Below are 17,099 nucleotides of genomic sequence, written 5' to 3' on the forward strand. Positions count from 1 at the left end.
AAATCGCTCCTAAATTCTTCATTTCATCTGTTAGTGGCGATCTAATATTGCTGCCCTCTTGTCCTGACTCACCCAGAAGTGGAAACAGTTTCTCCAGATCTACCCTATAAACCCCCTCATATCAATCAGGACTCCTCTCAGTCTTCTCTTTCCCAGAGAAAAGAGCCCAAGCCTGCTCAATCGTGCCCGAGAGTTGCATCCTCTCAATTCAGGTAACGTTCTTGTCAATCTTTTCACCATTTTCTCCAGTGCTTCAATATCCTTTTGTAGTGTTGAGACCGGAACCGCTCACAGTGCTCCACCTGTGGTCTCACCAAGGTTCAATATAAATTGATCATTACCTCCCTGCTCTTGTATTATATTCCTCTAGAAATGAACCCCAGTCCTTTCTTTGCACTCTTTGTGGCCTGTTCAACTTGTGTTGCTACTTTTAGTGATTTATGTGTCTGTATTCCCAGATCTCTTTGCTCCTCTGCCCCATTTATTTTCTTACTTTCTAAGGTGTAAGTGGCTTCCTTATTCCTCCTACTAAAATGAACCAGCTCACCTTTCACTACATTGAATTTTGTTGCCCACTTATCTGCCCAGTTTCTGTCTTCCTGTATTATGGTGCAGTCCCCACATTATTAGTTATACCACCCAATTTGGTGCCATCTTCAAATTCTGAGTCCAAATCATCGCAAACAAAATTGGTCCCAGCAGCACAGACCGCTGTGGGACACCACATCTCACTCTCTGCCAGTCCGAGAAACGTTCTTCAACCTCGAGCCTCTGATTTCTGTTTTGTAGCCATCTTTCCATCCATTCTGCTCCCTCGCCCTTGACTCCACCTTGGGCATCTTGTAGACCGCACATACTGCAGACACTGCACCAGTGGTGGAGAGGGAGGATATTGAGTCTTGTGGCAGGGGCGCTGATGAAGTGGACTTCGCTGTCCCGTGTGGTTCGAGGCATCGCTAGTGGCGTTTTTCTCATCTTTGCACCTTTAAAAAAAAATGTTACCAGCTTATTTAACCCTTTAACATGTAGGACACATAAAACATGAAGCCTCACCAGTTTTCCTCAGAATAACAGGACTGAATTTGAATTAGAAAACAGTTAGGAAACATTCAGCAATTAAACCAGACTGGGCAGGGCCTGAGGTGCGAGTTAGTAAAGTAAAAGTGGCGGCCAGTTTACTTTGCACGATGGCGGAGAGCCCGGGCATTTGGGTTACTGAATAATTTAAAGATTAATTTTGTTTATTGCCCCTCTGGCCCCAATCTCGATGGGATAACGTTTACCCAGAATCCTCCACGCGGCAGAATGTGCCCCATCAATGACCGCAGGAGCCCAGTGCGCAGGCGCAGGACCGGGCTGTGCTCTGAGCATGCGCAGTGTGGGAGGCAGTCTGCGGCGGAAGAGACGGTCCCGGCAGTCGGTAGGAGATTGTGGTCTCGGGGAGGAATTGGACCCGCGGGTGGGCTGGGAAGCTTCATAAACACCTGGTTTAGGCCTCAGGCCCCGAATAAGAGCCCACAGGCCCCGTGTTTGCCCCACGGTGACAGGCCCGGCTGCCCGGGTCAGCGGGGTCACTGGCCACCATCTTGGACAGGGCGGGATCACGGCGCATGCGCAGCCATCTTGCCCAGGAACAAAGAGTGGGCGGGGCTTCAGGGTCCCAGTGACCAGGAGAGACAATCATTGACTCATTGATTTTATTCTCACTCTGCACACAGCGGGTGTCTCACCATTCTCAAAAAGATTACAAACATCAGTGTGACTGGAAAAGCACCGAGACACACACACCCGAGTGAGAGTGTTCCAGTGCACTGACTGTGGAAAGAGCTTTAACCAGTTACACAGCCTGAAAAAACATTGCACCATTCACAGCGGGGAGAAACCGTACACGTGTTGTGTGTGTGGACAAGGCTTCAACTGATCATCCAACCTGGAGACACACAAGGACACCTGCACCATGGAGAAACCGTAGAAATGTGGGGACTGTGGGAAGGGATTTAATCACCCGTCTGAGCTGGAAACTCATCAACGCAGTCACACTGGAGAGAAGCCATGTAAATGTGAGGACTGTGGGAAGGGATTCAATTACCCATCCCAGCTGGAAATTCATCGGCGAATTCACACCGGAGAGAGGGTGTTCTCCTGCTCCATGTGTGGCAAGGGATTCACAGAGTTATCCAAGCTTCATATACACATGTGAATTCACACCGGGGAGAGGCCATTCCCCTGCTCCGTCTGTGGGAAGGGATTCGCTCAGTTATCCACCCTGCTGACACACCAGCGAGTTCACACTGAGGAGTGACCTTTTAAATGTTCTGAGTGTGAGAAGAGTTTTAAAAGCAGAAGTGAAGTTCTGACACATCAATGCACTCACACTGGGGAGAGGCCGTTCACCTGCTCTGAGTGTGGGAAGGGATTCACTCAGACATCCACCCTGCAGAAACACCAGAGTGTTCACACTGGGGAGGGGACATTCACCTGCTCAGTGTGTGAGAAAAGATTCACTCAGTCATCCAGCCTGGTGGAACACCAGCGAGTTCACACCGGGGAGAGGCCGTTCACCTGCTCAGTGTGTGGGAAGGGATTCACCCATTCATCCCACCTGTTGACACACCAATGACTTCACACTGGGGAGAGGCCGTTCACCTGCTCTGTGTGTGAGAAAAGATTCACATGTTCATCTAACCTGGTGACTCACCAGCGAGTTCACAAGTGACTCTAGGGGTTGGATTCTGCTGTTATTGCTGCTGTTAATCACATCCAGGACTGAACCATGTTCATTTCAACAGTTGGAATTTGTTTCTGCTGATGTTAATAACCCCAATAACTGGGCTGCAGTTTAATATTCTGTATATATGTCAAATAAATCAGCTTTGTGTTAAACACATTGTTGTAGATTTTTTTCTTTCCCACCTGAGTGTTTAGCATCACCTGGCTGGAGCTCAGAAAGGACAATCTGGGGGAGGATCGTACGGCGGGAACAGAACTTCAGCCTGGACACAGTCCTTCAGGGCCACACTGAGAGGGGCAAATGGCACTTTGGTCTTTCTCGTCTCTCTTCACTGACAGCAAAGTCTCCGTGTGGGTTAATCTTGAGGCCTGTAAGAAATATGACCCAGCCGCTCTCTTCCATGGCTCAGAGCTCCTAGGCATGGAACAGAAGGCTCCGTTACAACTGTGTTTAGAGTCAGGAAGAACAACGGTGAATGAACATAAGAACATAAGAAATAGGAGCAGGAGTAGGCCAATCGGCCCCTCGAGCCTGCTCCGCCATTCAATAAGATCATGGCTGATCTGATCCTAACCGCCAATCTACTATCACAGAACTATCTCCTGAATCTAACAGAATTAGACACATGAAATAGGAGCAGGATCAGGCTACACGGCCCCTGGGCCCGCTCCGCTACCCACAGGGCCATAACCATTCCGAACCTAGACTCATGTCCAAATTCCTGCCCGCTCCCCGTAACCCTTAATTCCCTTTACTTCTAGGAAACAGTCTATTTCTGTTTTAAATTTATGTAATGATGTAGCTTCTACAGCTTTTTGGGGCAGCATATTCCATGGACCTACCACCCTCTGAGTGAAGTAGTTCCTCCTCCTCTCAGTTTTGAAAGAGCAGCCCCTTATTCTAAGACTATGCCCCCTAGTTCTAGTTTCACCCATCATCGGGAACACCCTCCCCGCATCCACCCAATCCAACCCCTTCACTATCTTATATGTTTCAATAAGATCGCCTCTCATTCTTCTGAACTCCAATGAGTAGAGTCCCAATCTACTCAACCTCTCCTCATATGTCCATCCCCTCATCCCCGGGATTAACCGAGTGAACCTTCTTTGTACTGACTCGAGAGCAAGTATGTCTTTTCTCAAGTATGGACACCAAAACTGTATGCATTATTCCAGGTGCGGTCTCACCAATACCTTGTACAACTGAAGCAATACTCCCTACTTTTATATTCTATCCCCCTAGCAATGAAAGCCAACATTCCATTGGCCTTCTTAATCACTTGCTGCACCTGCATACTAACCTTTTGAGTTTCGTGCACCAGGACCCCCAGATCCCTTTGTACTTCAGTACTTTCCAGTTTCTTGCCATTAAGATAATAATTTGCTCTACGATTTTTCCTGCCAAAGTGCATAACCTCACACTTTCCAGTATTGTATTCCATCTGCCAAATCTCTGCCCATTTACTTAGCCTGTCTATGTCCCCTTGCAGGTTTTTTATGTCCTCCTCACTCACTACTTTCCCTCCCATCTTAGTATCATCTGCAAACTTTGATATGTTACACTCGGTCCCCTCCTCCAAATCATTAATATAGATTGTAAAGAGTTGGGGACCCAGCACTGACCCCTGCGGAACACCACTAGTTGCTGATTGCCAGCCTGAGAATGAACCATTTATCCCAACTCTCTGCCTTCTGTTAGATAGCCAATCCTCTATCCATGCCAGAATATTACCCCCAATCCCGTGACTTTTTATCTTAAGCAATAATCTTTTGTGTGGCACCTTGTCAAATGCCTTTTGGAAGTCTAAATACACTACGTCTACTGGTTCCCCTTTATCCACCCTATATGTTACTTCCTCAAAGAACTCCAGCAAATTTGTCAAACATGACTTCCCCTTCATAAAACCATGCTGACTTTGTCCTATTAAATTATGATTATCCAAATGTCCTGTTACTGTCTCCTTAATAATGGACTCCAACATTTTACTTACCACAGATGTTAGGCTAACCGGTCTATAGTTTCCAGCCTTCTGTCTACTGCCCTTTTTAAATAAGGGTGTTACAGTAGCAGTTTTCCAGTCTGCCGGGACCTTTGCTGAGTCCAGGGAGTTTTGGAAAATTATTACCAATGCATCCACAATCCCTACCACCACTTAACTCAAGACCCTAGGATGTAAACCATCAGGCCCAGGTGATTTATCCGCCTTGAGTCACATTATTTTACCGAGTACCACTTCCTTAGTGATTTTGATCGTGTTTAGCTCCTCCCCCCCATAGCCCCCTGTTTGTCCAGTGTTGGGGTATTCTTAGTGCCCTCTACTGTAAAGACTGATACAAAATACTCGTTCAGTGTTTTTGCCATCTCCATATTTCCCACCATTAATTTCCCGGTCTCATCCTCTAAGGGACCAACATTTACTTTAGCCACCCTTTTTCTTTTTGTATAACTATAAAAACTCTTACTATCTGTTTTTATATTTTTTGCTAATTTACTTTTATAATCTATCTTCCCTTTCTTAATCAATCCTTTTGTTATTTTTTGCTGTCTTTTATAGTTTTCCCAATCCTCTATCCTCCCACTAGATTTGGCTACCTTATATGCCCTTGTTTTTAGTCGAATACTATCCTTAATTTCTTTACTTAGCCACGGATGGCTGTCTTTTCTTTTACACCCTTTTCTTTTCAGTGGAATATATATTTTTTGGAAGTTGTAAAATAACTCCTTGAATGTACACCACTGATCATGTATCGTCTTACCCTTTAATCTATGTTCCCAATCCACTCTACTCAATTCCGCTCTCATACCTTCATAGTCTCCTTTATTCAAGCTTAGCACACTTGTTTGAGATCCAACCTTCTCACCCTCTAATTGAATATGGAATTCAACCATGATATGGTCACTCATTCCAAGGGGATCATTTACTAGGACATTTTTAATTAATCCTGTCTCGTTACACAGGACCAGATCTAAGGTTGCTTGTCCCCTGGTCGGTTCAGTTACATACTGCTCAAGAAACCCATCCCTAATACACTCAATGAACTCATCCTCAAGGCAGCCCTGCCCAGTTTGATTTGTCCAATTAATACGATAGTTAAAATCCCCCATAATTATAGATGTTCCCTTATTACAAGCCTCAACTATTTCCTGATTGATACTCCGTCCAACCGAGTTGCAACTGTTCGGAGGCCTATAGACTACGCCCACTAGTGTTTTTTTCCCCTTATTATTCCTTATCTCCACCCAAACTGTTTCATTATCCTGATCTTTTGACCCAATATCATTTCTCTGTATTACAGTGATTCCTTCCTTTATTAACATAGCCACCCCACCTCCCCTTCCTTCCTGCCTGTCCTTCCTGATTGTTAAATAACCTGGTATGTTTAATTCCCAGGCATTGTCACCTTGCAGCCATGTTTCTGTAATGGCCACAGGATCATACCCATATGTAGTTATTTGTGCCATTAACTCGTCTATTTTGTTACGAATGCTACGTGCATTCAGATAGAGAACTTTCAAATATGCTTTGTGACACTTAGTTCCTGCTTTTGCCCTTTTTATTACTTTACCTTTTACTCCATACCTTCTGCCCCTTCCTGACACACTCTGGTTTTTAATTTCCCCACTGCTACCTAAGTCTATGACCTTCTCTGTTGTTATTTTTATTATTTGCTCTCTAGGAACCTCCCCCCCACTAGTTAGTTTAAAGCCCCCTCTACAGCCCTAGTTGGAAACGTGCTGTCAAATCAGAGATTGGTGTCAAACTGCGATCTGTTCCTGACTGAAACTGAAACGGCAGGTTTAAGATTCCAGTCTAAAAATTACTGGTAATTATTTTATGAAGATTTAACATGTTTGTGTGACAGTCCTGAGTCTATCACTTTAAGGCAGGTTAAAATAAATTGGTTAAATTCTGCATTAAAATAGCAGAGGGAGGAGTTCACAGGAGCCTGTTAACTGCTGGTACAATTATACAACAGACATTTGATCTCCAGATAAAGAAGGACCTTCAGAGTGTTTCCAGGAATTCCCTGTTTTATTGATGTGTGTGTGTTAGACACCAGGATAACTAAAAATACACGACCCGGAACATCCATGGGGGTGCGATCCTGACAGTTACTCTGGGATCACTCCTGCTGTGGAACTCCACCACTGACCCTGCTGAAGGTTGTAGGCTCAGGGAGTGGGGCCTCCAGGAGTGGACAGTAAGAAAGCTGGGTTTCAGTATCCTGACAAATATATGGTGAGGAACCAGAGGAATCCTTACTGAGGAACCGTCTGGGGTTTTACCGGCCAGCGTAGGTCTAGGGGTGAATGATCCCTGACTCCCCGAACTGTCTTACATTGAATCCAGTTCAGATCAAGGTGAGTTCAGTTTATAGGAGAATAGGGACAAATATCACCCACAATTGAGGGAGACAAAAGCAGCCATTAGAGAGGTTAAGAGATATTTGGAAATGAAGATGGTGCACAATTGTGGTAATAATAGTAAAAGCTTTTCCAGCTATGTCAGGAGGCAGAAGACATAGTTACATAGAGTTACATAGATTCCCAAATTCATGCCCATCTTTCCTGCAATTCCAAGTTTGAATCCCTCCAATCAGGATTCCTCCCTTGCCGCAGTACCGAAACGGCTCTCATCAAAGTCACAAGTGACATCCTTTGTGACTGTGACAAAAGTAAACTATCCCTCCTCGTCCTTCTTGACCTGTCTGCAGCCTTTGACAAAAGGGAATATGGCAGGGCTGGAAGGCATTTATTTTAATGCAAGGAGTCTTGCAAATAAGGTGGATGAACTGAAGTTGTTGTTGAACACATGGGAGTACGATATTGTTGCTATCACGGAGACATGGTTGAGGGAGGGTCAGGACTGGCAGCTCAATATTCCGGGGTATAGAATCTTCAGGCGAGACAGAGGGGGGTGTAAAAGGGGAGGGGGTGTTGCAATATTAATTAAGGAGTCAATTACTGCTGTAAGGAGGGACGATATATTAGCGGGTTCCTCTAATGAGGCCATATGGGTAGAACTTAAAAACAAAAAGGGGGCAAGCACTTTGCTGGGAGTGTACTATAGGCCCCCAAACAGTCAAGGGGAGATAGAGGAACAGATATGTAGGCAAATCACAGAGAAGTGCGAAAATAATAGGGTAATAATAGTGGGGGATTTCAACTTCCCCAATATAAATTGGGATAGTCAGAGTGTGAAAGGCTTAGAGGGTGCAGAATTCTTAAAGTGCATCCAGGAGAGCTTTTTGAGCCAACATGTAGAAAGTCCTACAAGAGAGGGGGCGGTACTGGACCTAATTCTGGGGAATGTAGCCGGGCAAGTGGTGGAAGTATCAGTGGGAGAGCATTTTGGCGACAGTGACCATAATTCGGTGAGATTTAAGGTGGTCATGGAAAAAGACAAAGACGGCCCGGAAATAAGGGTTCTAAATTGGGGGAAGGCCGATTTTAATATGATAAGGCAGGATCTGGCCAAAGTGGACTGGGAGCAGCTACTTATAGGAAAATCCACATCAAAACAGTGGGAGACTTTCAGAAGGGAAATAGAGAGAGTACAGCGCCAACATGTTCCTGTAATGGTCAAGGGTGGGACCAACAAGCAAAGGGAACCTTGGATGACAAGGGATATACAAAAATGCATTAGAAATAAAAGGGGGGCTTTTGGCAGTTACAAAAGACTAAAGACGGAAGAAGCCCTAGAGGAGTATAAAAAGTGCAGGGGCATACTTAAAAAAGAAATTAGGAGGGCGAGGAGGGGCCATGAAATAACACTGGCGAGCAAAATAAAGGAAAATCCTAAGATGTTTTATAAGTATATTAGGGGCAAGAGGATAACCAGGGAAAGGGTAGGGCCCATTAGGGACCAAAGTGGCAATCTGTGTGTAGAGCCAGATGATGTAGGCGGGGTTTTAAATGAATTTTTTGCATCTGTGTTCACTATGGAGAGAGACGATGCAGACATAGAAATCGGGCAAGGGGACTGTGACATACTTGAACATATTAGCATCGAGAGGGAGGAGGTGCTAGCGGTTTTAGCAGGCCAAAAAGTGGATAAATCCCCAGGCCCGGACGAGATGTATCCCAGGCTGCTGTGGGAGGCAAAGGAGGAGATTGCAGGGGCTCTGACACAAATTTTCAGAACCTCTCTGGCCACAGGGGATGTACCAGAGGACTGGAGAACAGCTAATGTAGTACCATTATACAAGAAGGGTAGCAGGGAGAAACCAGGGAATTACAGGCCAGTGAGCCTAACATCTGTGGTAGGGAAATTATTGGAAAAAATTCTGAGGGACAAAATTAGTCTCCACTTGGAGAGGCAAGGATTAATCGGGGATAGTCAGCATGGCTTTGTCAAGGGTAAATCATGTCTGACAAATCTGATTGAATTTTTCGAGGGGGTGACTAGGGGGGTGGATGAGGGAAATGCTGTGGATGTGGTTTACATGGACTTCAGTAAAGCCTTTGACAAAGTCCCGCATAGGAGACTGGTCAAGAAGGTAAGAGCCCATGGGATCCAGGGTGCCTTGGCGCGTTGGATCCTAAACTGGCTGAGTGGCAGGAGGCAGAGGGTGATGGTCGAAGGTTGCTTTTGTGACTGGAAGCCTGTGTCCAGTGGGGTACCTCAGGGATCGGTGCTGGGTCCCTTGTTGTTTGTGATCTACATAAATGATTTGGATGAGAATGTAAAAGGTATGATCAGCAAGTTCGCAGATGACACGAAAATTGGTGGGGTGGTCAATTGCGAGGAGGAAAGCCTCAGGCTACAGGACGATATAAACGGGTTGGTCAGATGGGCGGAAAAGTGGCAAATGGAATTTAACCCTGAAAAGTGCGAGGTGATGCATTTTGGACGGACAAATAAGGCAAGGGAATACACAATGAGTGGTAGGACCCTAGGAAGTACAGAGGGTCAGAGGGACCTTGGTGTACATGTACATAGATCCCTGAAGGCAGCGGAACAGGTAGATAAGGTGGTTAAAAAGGCATATGGGATACTTGCCTTCATTAGCCGAGGCATAGAATATAAGGGCAGGGAGGTTATGATGGAGCTGTACAAAACGCTGGTGAGGCCACAGCTGGAGTACTGTGTGCAGTTCTGGTCACCTCACTATAGGAAGGATGTGATTGCTTTGGAGAGGGTGCAGAGAAGATTCACCAGGATGTTACCTGGGATGGAGCGCTTCAGCTATGAAGAAAGACTAAACAGGCTGGGGTTGTTTTCCTTGGAGCAAAGAAGGCTGAGGGGGGACCTGATTGAGGTATACAAAATGATGAGGGGCATAGATAGGGTAGACAAAGAGGAACTTTTCCCCTTAGTAGGGGGGTCAATAACCAGGGGGCATAGATTCAGGGTAAGGGGCAGGAGATTTAGAGGGGATTTGAGGAGGAACTTTTTCACCCAGAGGGTGGTTGGAATGTGGAACTCAATGCCCAAAAGGGTGGTAGAGGCAGGAACCCTCACAACATTCAAGAAGCATTTGGATGAGCACTTGGAATGCCAATGCATACAAGGCTATGGACCAAATGCTGGAAAATGGGATTAGACTGGACAGGGATGGATGGGCGGCGCAGACACGATGGGCCGAAGGGCCTCTTTCTGTGCTGTAAAACTCTATGACTCTATGACATGGTTAACCACTCCATCCTCCTCCAACGCCTCCCCACCGTCGCCCAGCTGGGTGGGACTGCACTCGCCTGGTTCCATTCTTATCTATCTAATCGTAGCCAGAGAATCCCCTGCAACGGCTTCTCTTCCCACTCCCACATCGTTACCTCTGGTGTCCCCCAACGATCTATCCTTGGCCCCTCCTATTTCTCATCTACATGTTGCCCCTTGGCGACATCATCCGAAAACACAGCGTCAGTTTCCACATGTACGCTGATGACACCCAGCTCTACCTCACTACCTCTCCTCTCAACCTCTCCACGGTCTCTAAATTGTCAGACTGCTTGTCCGACATGCAGTTCTGGATGAGCAGAAATTTTCTCCAATTAAATATTGGGAAGACCGAAGCCACTGTTTTCCGTCCCCGCCACAAACTCCGTTCCCTAGCCTCCATCCCTCTCCCTAACATCTGTCTGAGGCTGAACCACACTGTTCGCAACCTTGGTGTCATATTTGACCCTGAAATGAGCTTCCGACCACATATCCACAGCATAACTAAGACTGCCTCTTTCTACCTCCGTAACATTGCCCGTCTCTGCCCTTGCCTCAGCTCATCCGCTGCTGAAACCCTCATCCATGTCTTTGTTACCTCTAGACTTGACTTTTCCAATGCACTCCTGGCTGGCCTCCCACATTCTACCCTACATAAACTTGAGGTAATCCAAAACTCGGCTGCCCGTGTCCTAACTCGCACCAAGTCCAGTTCGCCCATCACCCCTGTGCTCGCTGACCTACATTGGCTTCTGGTTAAGCAACGCCTTGATTTCAAAATTCTCATCCTTGTTTTCAAATCCCTCCATGGCCTCACCTCTCCCTATCTCTGTAATCTCCGCCAGCCCCACAACCCCCCCGAGATATCTGCGCTCCTCTAATTCTGCCCTCTTGAGCATTCCTGATTATAATCACTCAACCATTGCTGGCCGTGCCTTCTGTTGCCTAGGCCCTAAGCTCTGGAATTCCCTGCCTAAACCTGTCCGCCTTGCTACATCTCCTCCTTTAAGACGCTCCTTAAAACCTACCCCTTTGACCAAGCTTTTGGTCACCTGCCCTAATTTATCCTTATGTGGCTCGGTGTCAAATTTTTTGTCTTAACACTGCTGTGAAGCACCTTGGGAAATTTTAATACGTTAAAGGTGCTATATAAATACAAGTTGTTGTAGAATTACACAGAGTCTACAGCACAGGAACAGGCCATTCGGCCCAACTGGTCAATGCCGGTGTTTCTGCTCCACACGAGTCTCCTCCCACCACTCTTCATCTAACCCTATTAGCATATCCTTCTATTCCTTTCTCCCTCATGTGCTTATCTACCTTCCCCATGAATGTATCTGTGCTATTCACCTCAACCACTCCTTGTGGTAGCACGTTCCACATTCTGACCTCTCTTTGGGTAAAGAAGTTTCTCCTGAATTCCCCATTGGATTTATTAGAGACTGTGTTATATTTATGACCTGTAGTTTTAGACTCCCCCCACAAGCGGAAACATTTTCTCCAGGTCCACCCGATATAATCTTTTCATCATCTTAAAGACCTCGATCAGGTCACCCATCGGCCTTCTCTTTATTCTGGAGAAAAGAGCCCCAGCCTGTTCAGCCTTTCCTGATAAGTATATCCTCTCAGTTCTAGGATCATCCTTGCAAAGCCTTTTTCCACCTTCTCCAGTGCCTCTATATCCTTTTTATAATATGGAGACCAGAACTGTGCACTGTACTCCAAGTGTGGTCTAACCAATGTCCTATACAAGTTTAACATAACTTTTCTGCTTTTCAGTTCTATCCCTCTAGAAATGATCCCCAGTCCATTGTTTGCTCCTGTTATGGCCTCATTAACCTGCGTCGCTACTTTTAGTGATTTGTGTATCTGGACCCCGAGATCCCTTTGCTCCTCTACCCCATTTAGACTCTTATTTTCCAAGTAGTTTGTGGCCTCCTTATTCTTCCTACCAAAATGCACCACCTATCTTAAAATTAATTTGCCAATTACCCTTCCATTCTGCAGGTTTATTAACATCTCCTCGCATGTTGTCACAATCTTCCTCAATATTAACTCTTCCTCCCAATTTGGTGTCATTGATAAATTTTGAAATTGTACTTCTGATTCCCGAGTCCAAATAGTTTCTGTAAATGGTGAACAACAGTGGTCCCAGCACCGATCCCTGTGGAACACCGCTTCCCACCTTTTGTCACTCTTAACCCCTGCTCTCTGTTTTCTGTTTTATAGCCAGCTTGCTATCCATAACAGTTTGTACGATCTAGAAGATGACCCAGGTCAGGCCGTGTGGAGTGAAGGGCCAGGCAGCAGAATGGATGGAAAGCTGGCTACAAAACAGAAATCAGAGGGTTGGAGTTAAGGGAAGTTTGTTGCGATCTGTCCATCCATTCTGCTGCCTGGCCTTTGACTTCACAGGGCCTGACCGTGGTCATCTTGTAGACCGTACATACTGCAGACACAGTGCACCAGTGGTGGAGGGGGTGGATATTGAGTCCTGTGGCAGGGGCGCTGATGAAGTGGATTTCTCTGTCCGTGAGTTTTAAGGCATCGCTCGTGGTGTTTTTCACCACTTTCCACCTTTGACATAAAATCTTATTGCCAGTTTATTAAAGCCTCTCCGGTAGGTCACGCAAAAAAATTGAGCCCTCGTAAGTTTCTGTCAGAATGACAGGCCTGAACCCGAGTTAGAAAACATTTAGTAATTAAACCAGACTGGGCGGGGCCTGAGGTGTGAGTTAGTAATGGAAAATTGGTGGCCTGCGTACTTCACACCAGGGCTGAGGACCCGGGGACTCGGGTTTCTGTATCATTTATTTATTAATTTAGTTTATTACCCAATCTCAATCAGACTGGCGGGTCACCTTGCTGTCCGGCGGAGGCGAGGTTCCCCAATGGAGGGCTCTCTACGTGGGGGTCCTTCCCTGCATCATTGGGGATCTGGGGTGGAGACTGTTGCAGGGAGCTGTCGTGTGCAACAGTTTTTAAACTCCTTTCCGGACTCCAAGGCCAGATGTGTTTTCTGTGGTCTAGAGGAGTCCATGGGCCGTATATACAGGAATCCCGCCCCAACCGCGGTTTTGCCATACGTGGAATTCACGTATACACGGTTTCATCTCTGCGGCAATTTTTGCCAACCGCGGCAGTGAATTTTGCATAGACGCGGTTTGCCACGAGACTGCATTCATCCACGCCGCTCTTTTCAGCATAATAACAACCAGGTGTGTGAACGTTCAGCCATTAATCATGGCACCTAAGCGTAATCTCAGTGGTAAAGGTGACTCAATAACGAAAAGGGCAAGGAATGTACTAACCTTAGATAGGAAATTAGATGTGGTTAATAGACTTGCCCGTGGTGAAAGTACAGCGTCGGTTGGACTAATGGGGGTTAACGAGTCCACCATTAGAACCATAAAAAAAGTGGGGTGTCGATGAGGGCTCGTGTTGCGGGCGGCTCTGCGAAAAGTGCTAAAGTGTTGTTTATGCCACGGGACCATTAGCTTGAAAAAATGGAGAAGGCTCTTAATATCTGGGTGGACAACCAAAGCCAGAAACAAGTGAATGTTAATTCCGCATGGGTACGTAAGAAGGCCCTTAGTATCTACAAGCATCTTACTGTGGCTGCCGGGGAAAGTGTAGATGACAAAGTTTCAAGCGAGTAAGGGCTGGTTGGAAAATTTTAAGAAGGGGTTCGCCTTGACTAACCTCAAGGTTGTGGGGAAATTGGCCTCAGCCGATCACGAGGCCGCTGCCAAGTTTTTTTTAATTCATTGATGGGATGTGGGCGTCGCTGGCTAGCTAGGCCTGCATTTAGTGCCCATCCCTAATTGCCCTCGAGAAGATGGTGGTGAGCCGCCTTCTTGAACCGCTGCAGTCCATATGGTGCAGGTACACCCACAATGCCGTTAGGAAGGGAGTTCCAGGATTTTGGCCCAGCGACAGTGAAGGAACGGCGATACAGGGCCAAGTCAGGATGTTGTGGTGGCTTGGAGGGGAACTTGTAGGTGGTGATGTTCCCATTCGTCTGCTGCCCTTGTCCTTCTAAGTGGTAGAGGTCGCGGGTTTGGAAGGTGCTGTTGAAGGAGCTTTGGCGAGTTGCTGCAGTGCATCTTGTAGATGGTACACACTGCAGCCACAGTGCGCCGGTGGTGGAGGGAGTGAATGTTGAAGGTGGTGGATGGAGTGCCAATCAAGCGGGCTGCTTTATCCTGAATGGTGTCGAGCTTCTTGAGTGTTGTTGGAGCTGCACTCATGCAGGCAAGTGGAGAGTATTCCATCACACTCCTGACTGAGGAGGAGCTGAAGAAGTTGATCGCCGAGAAGGGTTACCTGCCGGAGCAGGTATTTAATGCGGATGAGACTGGGCTCTTCTGGAAGCGGATGCCTTCCCGAACTTTCATCGCGGAGGCTGAGAAGCATGCTTCGGGATTCAAGGTGGCTGAGGATAGGGTGACCCTTCTCCTTTGTGCTCACGCCGAGGGAGACTGTTTAGTGAAGCAGATGCTGCTCTACCGCTCTCTGAATCCCCGCGCTCTGAAGGGCAAAAACTATCTCCCTGTCTTTTGGTGTTCTAACTGCAAGGTGTGGGTTACTGCTGCAGTCTTCATGGACTGGTTTCATAACTGTTTTGTGCATGACGTGGAGCGGTGCCTTGCGAGAGAAAACCTGGCCTTTAAGGTCCTGCTCATCCTCGACAATGCCCCCAGCCACCCTCCGGCACTCCAATTCGCCTACCCTAATATCGAAGTCGACTTCCTGCCTCCCAACACGACTTCACTCCTTCAACCCATGGACCAAGGTATGATAGCCACCTTCAAGGCATACTACATACGACGCAGCTTTGACCGCATGATGGAGGCTATGGAGGATGACGCAACACTAATGGTGAAACCTTGTTGGAAGGATTACACCATCGCTGACTGCATCACCAACATAAAAGAATCGATGGATGAACTGAAGAGGACGACAATCAACGCCTGCTGGGGTAAACTTTGGAAGGAGGCAATGAATGACTTCCGAGGCTTCCCTCCAGTTGATCACATTGTGAAGGTTGCGTGACGTTTGGGAGGTGAGGGGCTGGCTGACATAGAGCCTGATGACATCGAGGAGCTCCTTGAGTCTCATGGCGAGGAGTTGACGGAGGAGGACCTTGCTGAGCTGATACAGCATTCTAGTGAGGCAGAGGACGAAGACATAGAAACACAGAAGATAGGAGCAGGAGTAGGCCATTTGGCCCCTCGAGCCTGCTGCGCCATTTAATGAGATCATGGCTGATCATCCAAACTCAGTACCCTGTCCCTGCTTTCTCCCCATATCCCTTGATCCCTTTAGCTTTAAGAAATATATCCAACTCCTTCTTGAATATATTTAATGAATTGGCCTCCACCGCCTATGGTAGAGAATTCCACAGGTTCACCACTCTCTGGGTGAAGAAATTCCTCCTCATCTCTGTCCTAAATGGCTTACCCCTTATCCTTAGACTATGACCCCTAGTTCTGGACTCCCCGGCCATCAGGAACATCCTTCCTGCATCTAGTCTGTCCAGGCCTGACAGAATTTTATAGGTTTCGATGAGATCCCCTCTCAATCTTCTAAACTCCAGTGAGTACAAGCCCAATCGACCCAATCTCTCCTCATACGTCATTCCTGCCATCCCAGGTATCAGCCTGGTGAATCTTCGCTGCACTCCTTCCATGGCAAGAACATCCTTCCTCAGATAAGGCGACCAAAACTGCACACAGTACTCAAGGTGCGGTCTCACCAAGGCCCTGTACAACTGCAGCAAGACATCCTTGTTCCTGTACTCGAACCCTCTTGCTACGAAGGCCAACATACCATTTGCCTTCTTAACCTGCATGCTTACCTTCAGCGACTGGTGCACAAGAACACCCAGGTCTCTTTGCACTTCCCCTTCTCCCAATCTATTGCCATTCAAATAATAATCTGCCTTCCTGTTTTTGCCACCAAAGTGGATAACCTCACATTTATCCACATTATAGTGCATTTGCCATGTTTCTGCCCAATCACCCAACCTGTCCAAATCGTACTGGAATTTCACGACATCCTCCTCACAGCATACCCTCCCACCCAGCTTTGTGTCGTCTGCAAATTTGGAGATATTACATCCAATTCCCTCGTCCAGATCATTAATATATATTGTGAACAGCTGGGGTCCTAGGACCAATCCTTGCAGTACCCCACTAGTCACTGCCTGCCACTCAGAAAATGACCCGTTTATTCCAACTCTTTACTTTCTATCTGCCAACCAGTTCTCTATCCAAGTCAATACCTTGCCCCCAATCCCATGTGCCTTAATTTTACAAGCTAATCTCTTATGCGGGACCTTATCGAAAGCCTTCTGAAAGTCTAAATACACCATATCCACTGGTTCTCCCTTATCTATTTTACCAGTTACATCCTCAAAAAATTCCAGTAGATTAGTCAAGCACGATTTACCTTTTGTAAATCCATGTTGACGAGGCTATGGTGGAGAAGTCGAAGATGACAAGTGCCAACCTTAGCAAGGCAATGCTCCTTGCCAATAATCTCTGGGACCTCTTTATGAAGATTGACCCATTCTTGGAGAGTAGTTTAAAATTCAAGTGAGGTTTGGAGGATTTAATGAGACCATACAAGCAGGTCCAGAAAGATATTCAGAAAAAAGAGAGTCATCGCAGAATTCTTTAAGATCTTTTTTATTGTGTTATTTGA

General features: G+C 46.6%; 1 pseudogene; it reads left to right on the top strand.

Moving 5' to 3' along the window:
• The first annotated feature begins 1,957 nt into the window (after positions 1-1,957).
• LOC147118918 (uncharacterized) lies at positions 1,958-2,862 on the top strand (annotated as a pseudogene).
• Positions 2,863-17,099: the final 14,237 nt, after the last annotated feature.

This window comes from Somniosus microcephalus, chromosome 4, assembly GCF_052327205.1.
Source record: "Somniosus microcephalus isolate GS21.2 chromosome 4, FLI_Smic_1.0, whole genome shotgun sequence".
Classification (NCBI taxonomy): Eukaryota; Metazoa; Chordata; class Chondrichthyes; order Squaliformes; family Somniosidae; genus Somniosus; species Somniosus microcephalus.